This window comes from Salvelinus sp. IW2-2015, linkage group LG4q.2 (assembly GCF_002910315.2).
Source record: "Salvelinus sp. IW2-2015 linkage group LG4q.2, ASM291031v2, whole genome shotgun sequence".
Classification (NCBI taxonomy): domain Eukaryota; kingdom Metazoa; phylum Chordata; class Actinopteri; order Salmoniformes; family Salmonidae; genus Salvelinus; species Salvelinus sp. IW2-2015.
The window spans coordinates 21,718,012-21,733,617 of NC_036843.1; the positions used below are offsets into that span (position 1 = coordinate 21,718,012).

Here is a 15,606-nt window from a genome sequence, read left to right on the forward strand (position 1 = left end):
AGAATGTGTGTGTGTGTCTACGTGTGTGTGCCTACATGTGTGTGAAGAATATGTCTTAATTTGGCAGGCATTTGAGCAGAAGTTAGACGCAACGAGCTTCCAGGACACTCAGTGGATGTGGAGCCAGAGACGCCACATCAGCCTCCTCAGCTTGATACCTAATGTCACCTTCACCACTGGAGGACTCCCTCTCCCTCACGGGCAAGCATTACAAATGTATACTGTACACAGCATCTGCTCGACACACACACACACACACACACACACACACACACACCACACCACACCACACCACACCACACCACACCACACCACACCACACCACACCACACCACACACACACAGAGAAAGAAATCTGGCTCTTAGTTTTTCATACCATGTTATTCTTTGCAGCCGGTTAGGTAAGGATAAGTTTCCACCATGTTGTGTTTTTGTTCTAGATACTGTATAGATGATCTAAGGACACTTGGTAGAGGGAAGAAGCCTAGACCTTTTCAACAGGTTTAATGAACAGTCTACAGTACACAAGACTAATGGCAGCCTTACCTCTTAGAATAGACGCTGTAGAGTTCTTGGATATCAACTTGGCTCCTAGGACAATACAGAGAGTACAGCCATGCCTGTGGAGATGATTTGGACGTACAGACTGGCTGTGTCCCATATGGAGGATGAGGAGGATTCCCGATTCCTTATTTAGTGCAGTACATTTGACCAGGGCCAAGGAAGGCTCTGGTTTAAAGTAGCACACTCTAGGGAATAGGGTGCCATTGGGGATGATTCTTTATCTTTAATTAAACTGGTGCAGATGTCCTCCTGTGTGAATCATTGGCTGGCCTCAGCAGCTTCCATACTGTGTTCTCTGGTGGTGTTGACAGTGACAAGCAAGAACCAGTTTTATTTGTAGCCCCATGTTCTGCCTCCACATAATAATGGCCCCAGCTGGAGAGAAAATCCTCCTGAATATTCCTCAGTTTTCTTCATCAGAAAAGCAAAGTGGCTTCTTTAGTTACGTGTTGACACACATGATCTGGATGTAGCCCATGTGTGTGGTTAGATTACTCTTCCTAGATGGAGACATTGAAACAATGTGCTTGAACGTTGTTGTCCCATTGGCTTCCTCCTCTGCTTTCAGTTTTCATCTTATCCCCTTTGAATGCAATTCCTCTCCTCTCCTCTCCTCTCCTCTCCTCTCCTCTCCTCTCCTCTCCTCTCCTCTCTTCTCTGTTTAGACGGCTTAGTCTAGCTCTTCAGCTCCCAGACCTGCTCCCATCCTGGTCAGGCAGTTTCAAGAGACCAATGGAGAGATGCCAGAGAAACCAGGTATGGTTTCTCAAGTCAAGTTTTACTGTTAGAACTGTTTTCATTCATTCATTTGGTCTCCCCAATACTACAATGTAAAAACATTCAAGTTGATTCTTGTAAAAGGCCAGGTGTGTCGTTATTCTGAGAGACCATATGGCATGGGTAGTTGGGTACAGCTTAAGGGAAAAAATGGATACAGCTTAGACACAAACACTGTTTGAGAAGCCAACGCACAAAGATGTAGACCATGGCGTGTCCCTCTGTTCTCCTCTCACCACCAGATGGCACTAGTGCGTCTGTCCTGTGTCTCTCCTCCCCTTATCTTCCTCTCCTCYTTTGTCTCCAAGTTCGGTCACAGCAGTAGTTATCCCAGAGAGGGTGAAATCATTTTGTCTTACATCACTGCTGTGTCCTGTCCTCCCAGGCTACAGCTACGCCTCATGGGGCTAGCAACTGCTCGAGCCAGTGCTTTAAATCTCAATAATGTACACAGGACTGGACACACCTCGGTGACAACACAACATGGGGTGAGGAGGAGATAACATTAGTGTGGAGGGAGGGTTTCAAGTTTTAATGTCACATGCACAAGTACAGTGAAATGTGTTTCTTGCTAACTCTAAACCCAACAGTGCAGTAATCATTATCAGTGTAGAAGTAAAAAATAACATAAGGTAGAACAAAAACACATGAGAAATAAGAACATAAGTAAGTAAGATATACTATATAAAAGGGTCAGTCAGTTCTAATAACATATTTACAATGTGCAGGGATACTGTAGAGATAGAGGTAGATATGTACAGGGGTAAGGTGACAGGGATACTGGAGGGATAGAGGTAGATATGTACAGGGGTAAGGTGACAGGGATACTGGAAGGGATAGAGGTAAGATATGTACAGGGTAAGGTGACAGGGATACTGGAGGATAGAGGTAGATTTATGTACAGGGGTAAGGTGACAGGGATACTGGAGAGATGAGGATAGATATGTACAGGGGTAAGGTGACAGGGATACTGGAGAGATAGAGGTAGATATGTACAGGGGTAAGGTGACAGGGATACTGGAGGGATAGAGGTAGATATGTACAGGGAAAAGGTGACAGGGATACTGGAGGATAGAGGTAGATATGTACAGGGGTAAGGTGACAGGGATACTGGAGAGATGAGGTAGATATGTACGGGGGTAAGGTGACAGGGATACTGGAGGGATAGAGGTAGATATGTACAGGGGTAGTGACAGGGATACTGGAGGATAGAGGTAGATAATGTACAGGGATAGGTGACAGGATACTTGGAGGGATAGAGGTAGATATGTACAGGGGTAAGGTGAGATAGGGGATACGTAGGAGGGATAGAGGTAGAGATATGTACAGGGGTACAGGTTGACAGGGGATACTGGGAGGATAGAGGTAGATATGTACAGGGGTAAGGTGACAGGGATACTGTAGAGATAGAGGTAGATATGTACAGGGGTAAGGTGACAGGGATACTGTAGAGATAGAGGTAGATATGTACAGGGGTAAGCGTGACAGAGGGATACTGGAGGGATAGAGGTAGATATGTACAGGGGTAAGGTGACAGGGATACTGGAGGGATAGAGGTAGATATGTACAGGGAGGGACATGACGTGACTGAATACTAAGTCTGTCTCTCAAATGGCACCTCACTATTCTCTATATAGTGCACTACTTTTGTCCAGAGCCCTATGAGTAGGGTGCAATTTGGGACGTATCCCTGTGATTGAATACATTGAGTAAGGAGCAGGGGTACTGAAGCTAATTGCATGTCAGTGGTACTTTGAAGAATCTCAAATATAGAATATATTTTGATTTGTTTAACACTTTTTTTGGTTACTACATTATTCCATATGTGTTATTTCATAGTTTTATGTCTTCACTATTATTCTACAATGTAGAAAATCATAAAAATAAAGAAAAACCCTTGAATGAATAGGTGTGTCCAACCTTTTGACTGGTACTGTGTGTGTATATATAAAGTTGAAGTCGGAAGTTTACCTACACTTAGGTTGGAGTCAATAAAACTTGTTTTTCAACCACTCCACAAATTTCTTGTTCACAAACTATAGTTTTGGCAAGTAAGTTAGGACATCTACTTTGTGCATGACACAAGTAATTTTTCCAACAATTGTTTCCAGACAGATTATTTTACTTATAATTTACTGTATCACAATTCCAGTGGGTCAGAAGTTTACATACACTAAGTTGACTGTGCCTTTAAACAGCTTGGAAAATTCCAGAAAATTATGTCATGGCTTTAGAAGCTTCTGATAGGCTAAATCAAATCAAATCAAAGTTTATTTGTCACGTGCGCCGAATACAACAGGTGTAGACCTATTCCATTGAAATGCTTACTTACAGGCTCTAACCAATAGTGCAAAAAAGGTATTGGGTGAACAATAGGTAATTAAAGAAATAAAAATTAACAGTAAAAAGACAGTGAAAAACAGTAGCGAGGCTATAAAGGTAGCGAGGCTACATACAGACACGGGTTAGTCAGGCTGATTGAGGTAGTATGTACATGTAGATATGGTTAAAGTGACTATGCATATATGATGAACAGAGAGTAGCAGTAGCGTAAAGAGGGGTTGGCGGGTGGTGGGTGGCTGGACACAATGCAGATAGCCCAGTTAGCCAATGTGCGGGAGCACTGGTTGGTCGGGCCAATTGAGGTTGTATGTACATATGTACATGAATGTATAGTTAAAGTGACTGTGCACATATTATAAACAGAGAGTAGCAGCAGCGTAAAAGAGGAGTTGGGGGGGGCACATAATGCAAATAGTCCGGGTAGCCATTTGATTACCTGTTCAGGAGTCTTATGGCTTGGGGGTAAAAACTGTTGAGAAGCCTTTTGTCCTATACGTGGCACTCCAGTACCACTTGCCATGCGGTAGTAGAGAGAACAGTCTATGACTGGGGTGGCTGGGGTCTTTGACAATTTTTAGGGCCTACCTCTGACACCGCCTGGTGTAGAGGTCCTGGATGGCAGGCAGCTTAGCCCCAGTGATGTACTGGGCCGTACGCACTACCCTCTGTAGTGCCTTGCGGTCGGAGGCTGAGCAATTGCCGTACCAGGCAGTGATGCAACCAGTCAGGATGCTCTCGATGTTGCAGCTGTAGAACCTTTTGAGGATCTCAGGAACCATGCCAAATCTTTTTAGTTTCCTGAGAGGGAATAGGCTTTGTCTTGCCCTCTTTTCGACTGTCTTGGTGTGTTTGGACCATTCTAGTTTGTTGGTGATGTGGACACCAAAGAACTTGAAGCTCTCAACCTGCTCCACTCGGTCTTCCTTTTCCTGTAGTCCACAATCATCTCCTTAGTCTTGGTTACGTTGAGGGATAGGTTGTTATTCTGGCACCACCTGGCCAGGTCTCTGACCTCCTCCCTATAGGCTGTCTCGTCGTTGTCGGTGATCAGGCCTACCACTGTTGTGTCGTCTGCGAACTTAATGATGGTGTTGGAGTCGTGCCTGGCCATGCAGTCGTGGGTGAACAGGGAGTACAGGAGGGGACTGAGCACGCACCCCTGGGGGGCGCCAGTGTTGAGGATCAGTGCGGCAGATGTTTTGCCACCTACCCTCACCACCTGGGGGCGGCCCGTCAGGAAATCCAGGATCCAGTTGCAGAGGGAAGTGTTTAGTCCCAGGATCCTTAGCTTAGTGATGAGCTTTGAGGGTACTATGGTGTTGAACGCTGAGCTGTAGTCAATGAACAGCATTCTCATGTAAGTGTTCCTTTTGTCCAGGTGGGAAAGGGCAGTGTGGAGTGCAATAGAGATTGCATCATCTGTGGATCTGTTTGTGTGGTATGCAAATTGGAGTGGGTCTAGGGTTTCTGGGATAATGGTGTTGATGTGAGCCATTACCAGCCTTTCAAAGCACTTTATTGCTACGGACGTGAGTGCTACGGGTCTGTAGTCAWTTAGGCAGGTTGCCTTTTCGTTGCCTCCAAAGAAATCAGCCAAGACCTCAGAAGAAAAATTGTCGACCTCCACAAGTCTGGTTCATCCTTGGGAGCCATTTCCAAACGCCTGCAGGTACCACGTTTATCTATACAAACAATAGTATGCAAGTATAAACACCATGGGACCACGCAGCCGTCATAACGCTCAGGAAGGAGACACGTTCTGTCTCCTAGAGATGAATGTACCTTGGTGCGAAAAGTGCAAATCAATCCCAGAAGAACAGCAAAAGACCTTGTGAAGATGCTGGACGAAACCGGTACAAAGTATCTATATCCACAGTAAATGAGTCCTACATCGACATAACCTGAAAGGCCGCTCATCAAGAAAGAAGCCACTACTCCAAAACCACCATAAAAAAGCCAGACTACGGTTTGCAACTGCACATGGGGACAAAGATCGTACTTTCTGGAGAAATGTCCTCTGGTCTGATGAAACAAAAATAGAACTGTTTGGCCATAATGTCCATTGATATGTTTGGAGGAAAGAGGGGGAGGCTTGCAAGCTGAAGAACACCACCCCAGTCGTGATGCACGGGGGTGGCAGCATCATGTTGTGGGGGTACTTCATGTTGTGGGGGTTGCAGGAGGGACTGGTGCACTTCACAAAATAGATGGCATCATGAGGCAGGAAAATGATGTGGATATATTGAAGCAACATCTCAAGACATCAGTCAGGAAGTTAAAGCCTGGTCGCAAATGGGTCTTCCAAATGGACAATGACACCAATCATACATCCAAAGTTGTGGCAAAATGTCTTAAGGACAACAAAGTCAAGGTACTGGAGTGGCCATCACAAAGCCCTGACCTCAATCCTATAGAAAATTAGTGGGCAGAAAATGAAAAAGCGTAGGCGAGCAAGGAGAACTACAAACGTTTGACCCAAGTTAAACAATTTAAAGGCAGTGCTACCAAATACTAATTGAGTGTGTAAACTTCTGACCCACTAGGAATGTGATGAAAGAAATAAAAGCCGAAAGAAATAATTCTCTCTACTATTATTCTGACATTTCACATTCTTAAAATAAAGTGGTGATCCTAACTGACCTAAGACAGGGAATTTTTACCAGGATTAAATTGAGTTCAAAAACTGAGTTTAAATGTATTTGGCTAAGGTGTATGTAAACTTCCGATTTCAGCTATATACATACACTGGAGTTTCACTGGAATTGTGATACAGTGAATTATAAGTGAAATATCATCTGTCTGTAAACAATTGTTGTAAAAATGACTTGTGGCATGTACAAAGTAGATGTTCTAACCGACTTGCCAAAACTATAGTTTGTTAACAAGACATTTGTGGAGTGGTTGAAAAACTTGTTTTAATGACTCCAACCTAAGTGTATGTAAACCTCTGACATCAACTGTATATATATAATATGCAATAGGGTGCCATTTGGGACAGAGCCATGGACAGAGAGACAGAGCTATAGCTCTTGGTAGGCTGTAGGTCCTGGAGGCTTTCTAACTGCTGCTGTGAAAGCATTTGTGTTCCATGTGCTTTTGTTATTCTTTTTTTATATTTTTATTTACCCCCTTTTTTCCCCAATTTCGTGGTATCCAATTGTTAGTAATTACTATCTTGTCTCATCGCTACAACTCCCGTACGGGCTCGGAAGAGACGAAGGTCGAAAGCCATGCGTCCTCCGAAACACAACCCAACCATGCCGCACTGCTTCTTAACACAGCGCGCCTCCAACCCGGAAGCCAGCCGCACCAATGTGTCGGAGGAAACACCGTGCACCTAGCTACCTTGGTTAGCGAGCACTGCGCCAGGCCCGCCACAGGAGTCGCTGGTGCGCGATGAGACAAGGATATCCCTACCAGCCAAACCCTCCCTAACCCGGACGACGCTAGGCCAATTGTGCGTTGCCCCTTGCTTTTGTTATTCTGAGAGGACATACAAGTCTCTATGTACACAGGGAATAGCCAGGGTTTGGACACAGCCTATTCCTCTGCTGCTTCACTCACCAGTACTCATGTGAAGTTGCTTGATACTCTTTCCTGATACATAGTTGTGCTTTATGGATGTGACATTACCCTCTATCAAGTATACATGTTGGATTAGTTTTCCTTATCTGCTTTCCTCTCAAATGAAACACCCTGCCTGTCCTTTGAACCTGTGAGTCTGTGGTGATAACTTGCTACCATCCAGGCCGGCAGAATCTGTTAAAGTAATTTAATCTGTGTTTGGATATTTTTGTAGCTGTGTTGAATGTCAGAGTGTGTTTTGTATGTCACTGCGTATCTGTAAGGATTTTGTTTCGGTGGAAATTTGATGCACCAGTGAAACAGGGGTCGGGGGAAAGAGCAAATTGTCCACCTGCATCTTAATGTTTCGCCTCGACACCTTCTTCCACCTTTCATCTCCCCCCAGTTTTCTGCTCGTTGTAGCAACTTGTTGTTAGGGGAAGAGATTACAAGAATGAATTTAAAGGGGCAACTCAACTGACGCCTGTGATGGTAACATGATTAAATTACCCCTCAGTTATTGTGTCTTAGCCTGGGTGATATGTTATGCTCTAGCTTTACTTCACTTTACTTTAACTTTACTGAACTCAGGCAATACAACAGAATGGGGCTTTGATTTGGGTGGTCAAATAAAAAACCCATTGAGTACTAGGTTTAATGAAGAACTGCATTTAAAGGTGATGTCAAGGCACTACTTTAGGGCTACTTCCCAAATGGCACCCTATTCCCTATATAGTGCACTAAATAGGAAATAGGGTGTCATTTGGGAAGCATACTAGGGCCTGATTTTGTGCTCTGGAGCCAGAGCACTGAGTGGCAAAGGCCTGAATTCTCGTCCTCTTACGTAAGCCCCAAGGCCAGTAAGCTGTTGCCTCCTGTCCTGCCTCCCTCCTTGCTATATATGGGCCAATGGTCAATGTGTTCTGTAGCCTTTTCATTTAGACTGGACGTGACACAGTAAAGGTTCTGGTTTCTTTCTAGAACCGCTATAAATGGTTTGAGTCCCAAATGGCCCCTTATTCCCTATTAAAGTGTACTACTTTTGACCACAGCCCTATTGGTGTTGTTCAAGGTGTTGAAAGCGTTCCACAGGGATTCTGGCCCATGTTGACTCCTATGCTTCCCACAGTTGTGTGAAGTTGGCTGGATGTCCTCCGGGTGGTTGACCATTATTGATACACAGGAAACTGTTGAGTATGGAAAAACCCAGCAGCGTTGCAGTTCTTGACACAAACCGGTACGCCTGGCACCTACTACCATACCCCGTTCAAAGGCCTTAAATATTTTGTCTTTCCCATTCAACCTCTGAATGGCTCACATACACAATTGTCTCACGGCTTAAAAATCCTTCTTTAACCTGTCTCCTTTCCTTCACCTACACTGATTGAAGTGGACTTAACAAGTGACATCAATAAGGGATCGTAGATTTCACCTGGATTCACCTGGTCAGTCTGTCATGGAAAGAGCAGATGTTTCTAATGTTTTGTACACTTGGTGTATATTTCATTTTAAACATAATTTGTGCAAATTGACTGTAAGAGCAGCCCGATCAAATGTACATGAAATCATGTTTTTGTTTTAACATACATGGAAATTCTTTCCTTAGTGTGTAAGTGTACATTTGATTACATTGCAGTGTTTCTCTTTTTTGTGGACAGAACTTTTTTGGTGGAGAGATCTGGCAAGCTTAGGTCTTCCTCCTTGGAGAACAATTATTTATATTAAAACTAACACTTGAGAATGGATTACTGGAAAATCGGTGTTCACTAACAATCTGATAGAAATGTTCCACAGACCGAAGGTTTAGAAACTCTGCTACGGATCAATTTTCACACTCAAGAATGGACGTTAAATGTGAAAATGTAACACACATGTCCATGAAATTGTATATAGTTTTAGGTTCATTTTTAAACATTGACCGATACTGCAAACTATACCGTTCTCAGCACCAGGAAGGACTGCACTATTTATTTGTAAACGGGGTGCTCTGCTGGGCTCCCTGGCACTAAATTGTGTACATTTTTGGGGATTAATGCTTCCTTACATTACGATTGGTCATAAACTGTATAAATCACACTTTTTCTGTGGTCCTTGACTAGTCAGCCCCAGCCTGCTCTGAAACCCTGTAACCAGACTAACTCTTGGCTGGACACTGTGGACCTACAGTATAGTATGTGTGCCTTGTATAGTAATTGGCTGCCTGGTACTCCCCCCCCATACCTCCCTCTGTCATTGGCAGTAGAAGAAGTGTAGAGTTCTAAATCTAGCAGGCCCACTAGAAGAACACCATACGGATAGAGAGCCTAAACTGATTCCAAGCTGCAGTTATGTTTTCATCGTCAGGATCACAACACACCCCACTCTCTCAAGGAGTATCAACTTTCAAAGATGTCCCTCCAGTTAATCCTCATTTAGCTGATGTGCTTCGTAGCTGTGATCTGTAATTAACAGTCTGTCAGTCCCCCTGTTCACAACACTGTCTGCTTCAGGATGGATTACCACAGCAACACAGTTCACAACTTCACTATTAAATGTCAAGAACACTGCTGTTCACACTGTCAGACAGTCATAGTTCACACTGTTAGACATTCATAGTTCACACTGTTAGAACATTTCATAGTTTTTTCAGGTTTCAAAAACAACTGTAGGTTAGACATTTCATAGTTTTCACACTGTTAGACATTCATAGTTCACACTGTTAGACATTCATAGTTCACACTGTTAGACATTTCATAGTTCACACTGTCAGACATCATCATAGTTACACCACTGTCAGACAGTTCATAGTTCACACTGTCAGACAGTCATAGTTCACACTGTTCAGACAGTCATAGTTCACACTGTCAGACAGTCATAGTTCACACTGTCAGAACAGTCATAGTTCACACTGTCAGACAGTCATAGTTCAACTGTCAGACAGTCATAGTTCACACTGTTAGACAGTCATAGTTCACACTGTTAGACATTCATAGTTCACACTGTTAGACAGTCATAGTTCACACTGTTAGACAGTCATAGTTTTCACACTGTTAGACAGTCATAGTTCACACTGTTAGACATTCATAGTTCACACTGTCAGACAGTCATAGTTCACACTGTTAAACATTCATTGTTCACACTGTTAGACAGTCATAGTTCACCACTGTTAGACAATCCATAGTTCACACTGTTAGACAGTCATAGTTCACACTGTTAGACATTCATAGTTCACACTGTTAGACATTCATAGTTCACACTGTTAGACAGTCATAGTTCACACTGTTAGACATTCCATAGTTCACACTGTCAGACAGTCATAGTTCACACTGTTCAGACAGTCATAGTTCACACTGTCAGACAGTCATAGTTCACACTGTAGAGTCATAGTTCACATTTAGACAGTCATAGTTCACACTGTTAGACAGTCATAGTTCACACTGTTAGACATTCATAGTTTACACTGTAAACATGCATAGTTCACACTGTTAAACATTCATAGTTCACACTGTCAGACAGTCATAGTTCACACTGTCAGACAGTCATAGTTCACACTGTCAGACAGTCATAGTTCACACTGTTAGACATTCATAGTTCACACTGTTAGACAGTCAATAGTTCACACTGTTAGACAGTCATAGTTCACACTGTTAGACAGTCATAGTTCACACTGTTAGACAGTCATAGTTCACACTGTTAGACAGTCATAGTTCACACTGTTAGACAGTCATAGTTCACACTGTTAAACATTCATAGTTCACACTGTTAGACAGTCAATAGTTCACACTGTTAGACAGTCATAGTTCACACTGTCAGACATTCATAGATCACACTGTCAGACAGTCATAGTTCACACTGTTCAGACAGTCATAGTTCACACTGTTAGACAGTCATAGTTCACACTGTTAGACAGTCATAGTTCACACTGTAGACATCATATTCACACGTTAGACAGTCATAGTTCACACTGTTAGACAGTCATAGTTCACACTGTTAGACAGTCATAGTTCACCACTGTTAGACAGTCATAGTTCACACTGTTAGACAGTCATAGTTCACACTGTTAGACATTCATAGTTCACACTGTTAGACATTCATAGTTCACACTGTTAGACAGTCATAGTTCACACTGTTAGACAGTCATAGTTCACACTGTTAGACAGTCATAGTTCACACTGTTAGACAGTCATAGTTCACACTGTTAGACAGTTCATAGTTCACACTGTTAGACAGTCATAGTTCACACTGTTAGACAGTCATAGTTCACACTGTTAGACAGTCATAGTTCACACTGTCAGACAGTCATAGTTCACACTGTAGACAGTCATAGTTCACACTGTTAGACAGTCATAGTTCACACTTGTAGACAGTCATAGTTCACACTGTTAGACAGTCATAGTTCACACTGTTAGACAGTCATAGTTCACACTGTTAGACATCATAGTTCAACTGTTAGACAGTCATAGTTCACACTGTTAGACAGTCATAGTTCACACTGTTAGACAGTCATAGTTCACACTGTTAACATCATAGTTACACTGTTAGACAGTCATAGTTCACACTGTTACAGTCAATAGTTCACACTGTTACAGTCATAGTTCACACTGTTAGACATGCATAGCACAAAGGCAGTGTCTCAAGTGGCATCCTATTCCCTATATAGTGCACTACTTTTGACCAGGGAGGGTCCTTTTACGGCTCTGGTCAAAAGTAGTGCACTATATAGGGGAAAGGGCGCCATTTAGGATGGAACCAAAGTGTATTATATTATCGAAATGCTAATATTTGAGGAAGCATTTGCAACACAGTGTTATGTTTCTAGGGTTTTAGATCTAAGTCCTTTGAGCGCCACCCTGTTCTTCCTATTGTGATGTTGTTTACCATATCTGACTATGCCTTGTTACCATCCATGTCTACTCAGGACTTTGAGTAAACTGAACTAACTCTTCCCACTGATCTCTCTGACTGTTTGGTTATTGTTTTTGCTTGCAGAGAGATTAGTCCGGCTGCTGGTGTTTTTCTCTACCCAGCCAGGCAGCAGTCTAAAGAAAACACATAGTACATACTGAGACAGACAGTGGAGGTGTCTCAAATGGCACCTTATTCCCTACATAGTGCATCATAAGTAGTGCACTATGTACGGTACCATTTGGAACACATGAAGCCTGTGTATATGGCTCTTCATGGTTCTCCCAGGTCAAGCTGAGGACTGACTATTTACCCTGTGGCAGAGCAGTATATGTCTGCCCTCTACTTTGAGGTGAAATGTACACAAGTTAAGTGCATTCTTTTAAACAACTCTCTCTCCTGGCCCAGACTCACTAACCTTTTGTCGTTTAAACAAACACGACAGACTCAGTGCTCTAAAATGTATTTAACCTAGCTTCAACCCGATTCTAACCCAATTTAATTCAGTCAACCTCCTTAGATTCTGAATTATGGGCAAGCAGCTTAAAACAAGCTGACAAGAATGGGGGGGGGGGGGGATTCTGAAGCATTATGGGAGCCTGTTATTGTCCACGCTCGTGTTGAGTCCTGCATTTTCAGCCAAACACTGACTTTTTGTCATTGTCATTGTTAGCACAAACATGTTTATCAGCAGCGCTGGCTGGTCGAGCTCAGGCTCATCTTTAGAATGGAGGCCAGGCGAGCCAGACAGGATGGACAGTGCTGCTCTGGTCCTAAGGGGGATTTCACTGTGTTGTATTGGTTAGCAGGAAGTGGAGTAACAATAATCGAATCCACTGCAAATCCACTGCAAAACTAACAAAAGCTAGGCTCTCTTTGTCCGCCCGTCCCCCTCCTCCCCCCCGTGCTGTGCTGCGGCGGGCGTGAGGACCAGCCAGGCCAAAAGCAGTGCTCAGTAATAACACTCTGAATAAACAGACCCAGGCCCAGGCCCGGGAACTGAGCAGCCCCCAGCCAGCCTCCATAGACCCCAGCCCCTCTCTCCTCTCGCCCGCATTTCTAACTCCAAAACAGATTGGGAGAAAGAGAGAGTTGGCGTTAGAGAGATAGAGATCACAGTTAGAGTGAGAGAGAGGGAGAGATGGTTAGAGAGAGAGAGGTAGAGATGGCTAGAGAGAGAGAGAGAGTCAATGTTGCTCTCATCATTGCATGTTCTAGAGGCATATGATGACCAGGTAGATAGCTGCTAGCCCTGTCTGATGACCAGTCTGTTGACCAGGTAGATAGCTGCTAGCCCTGTCTGATGACCAGTCTGATGACCAGGTAGCTAGCTGCTAGCCCTGTCTGATGWCCAGGCTGATGACCAGGTAGYTAGCTGCTATCCCTGTCTGATGACCAGTCTGATGACCAGGTAGCTAGCTGCTAGCCCAGTCTGATGACCAGTCGGATGACCAGGTGATGACCAGCTGCAAGCCCAGTGTGATGACTGGGCTCCCGAGTGGCGCCCCGGTCTAAGGCACTGCATCTCAGTGCAAGAGGCGTCACTGCAGTCCCTGGTTTGAATCCAGGCTGCATCACATCCGGCTGTGATTGGGAGTCCCATAGGGCGGCGCACAATTGGCCCAGCGTCGTCCAGGTTTGGCCGAGGTAGGCCGTCATTGTAAATAAGAATTTGTTCTTAACTGACTTGCCTGGTTAAATAAAGGTTAAATAAAAAATAAAAAATGACCAGGCATCTAGCTGCTAGCCCAGTCTGATGGGAAAACCACAGTGAAAAAGCCAAACACTGCTCCAGGTATCTAGCTGCTAGCCCAGTCTGATGGGAAAACCACAGTGAAAAAGCCAAACACTGCTCCAGCTCATCAACCACAACTGCTTACTTCACTGATTGTTGTCCTGAACTTGACTTGTTGAGTGTTGTTGTGTACAGATTGTAATGTGAATGATGTCATTGAGGGATTGTGGTTTCACCCACAAGTGTCAGAAGGCTTGCTCTGTTGTTGTTGCTCTATTTACCCTGTTGACATTGTCGTTTATAGGTTGCGTACACAGATTTGCAGATGTTATCGCAGATGCAGCTAAACGCTTGTGTTTCTAGCTCCAACGGTGCAGTAATACCTCACAATTTAAGATACACACAATCCAGAAAATTGAACAAAATAAGTTCTATAGGATGATCCTTACTGGTAGAACAAAACCCCTCAAACCATTTTGTATACTTTTAGGGACAGTTTCCCAGATACAGATGAAGCCTAGTCCTGGATAATAAATTCTGGATCTGTGTCCAAGAAACTGTCCACATGTGTTTTATGAAATAAAGGAAGAGATGAAATATAAAGGGCTCCACCTATCCTCAAAGGAGGGATTTCACCCCTTTCCCTCATCCTTGTGACCTACGATATTCTGCATCAGCTATTCCCCAGTCACACCCTCTATTGAAACAAGCAAAGTCTTAAAGAGGTCTAAAGATCTTCCAGAGAAATATATAATAAGCGTTAACAATAGTCTAGTCGAGTAGACAACCATAGCGTGGCTCAGCTAATCATCAGAGAGATCTGCTTTCTGTATGTTGGGTGATATTTTTAGTCCATTTATCTTGTCTGCTGTGGCCTTAGATTAAGGGGAGAACACTATGGATTTGTCCCAAATGTCAGCCTATTCCATATATAGTGCAATACTACTATATAAAGTGCACCCCTGGGCCCTGGTCCGAAGTAGTGCACTATATAGGGAGTAGGGTGCCATTTTGGACACATCCTATGTGTTCAGGCCTGATTTCACCCTCAACCCTCCACAGCTGCACTGCTATGTCTAACAAGCAACAGCTGCAACTAGCAGGACATGTGAGAGAGATTTAGGGACAGGGTGAAGAGAGAATGTTCCGTTCCAAATAGCACCCTATTCAATTTATAGTTCCCATTTTCTCTCTGGTCAAAAGTATTGCACTATATAGAGAATAGTATTTGGGACCCAGGCAGAATGTTGCTGGTTCAAGCCGAACGCCAGGCATTCCTAACGGCTTGAACAGCGCAGGCATATTATTTGATTGTGTCTGCCAAGACAAGGATTCCACCACACGTTTGAAGTTTTTWAACCACCGACCACGGTCCTCAGTGACTGACTATGGTTACGTCCCAAATGACACCCTATTCTCTAGATAGGGCACTACTTGCCTTGGTCAAAAATAGTGTACTAAATTGGGATTAGGTTGCCATCTCCTCACCCCTGCCAGTAGACTGTCTAAATCCTGTTAATTGCTGAAGCAGAGCCTGAAAAGGGTCAAAGTACTGATGAATCGCGTGTCAGATTCACTGTTGATTGCTGTCTCTATGTTGTTGCCTAGGTAGCGATAAAACACACTTCTGTTTTAATAGGCTAGCTTTTAATAACCGACGGTCTCTTAAGAAGACAGGTCAGCATTTTACAACACTTTTAATAACCGACGGTCTCTTAAGAAGACAGGTCAGCATTTTA

General features: G+C 43.6%; 1 long non-coding RNA gene across 1 annotated transcript in view; it reads left to right on the forward strand.

The window, feature by feature from the left end:
• Nucleotides 1-1,732: 1,732 nt before the first annotated feature.
• The window catches only part of LOC139027680 (uncharacterized), a 44,812-nt gene continuing 30,938 nt past the window's right edge, over nt 1,733-15,606 (forward strand). Inside the window, exon 1 of the long non-coding RNA XR_011479799.1 lies at nt 1,733-1,829. This is a non-coding gene — a long non-coding RNA (uncharacterized lncRNA). The remainder of the gene's footprint in view (nt 1,830-15,606) is intronic.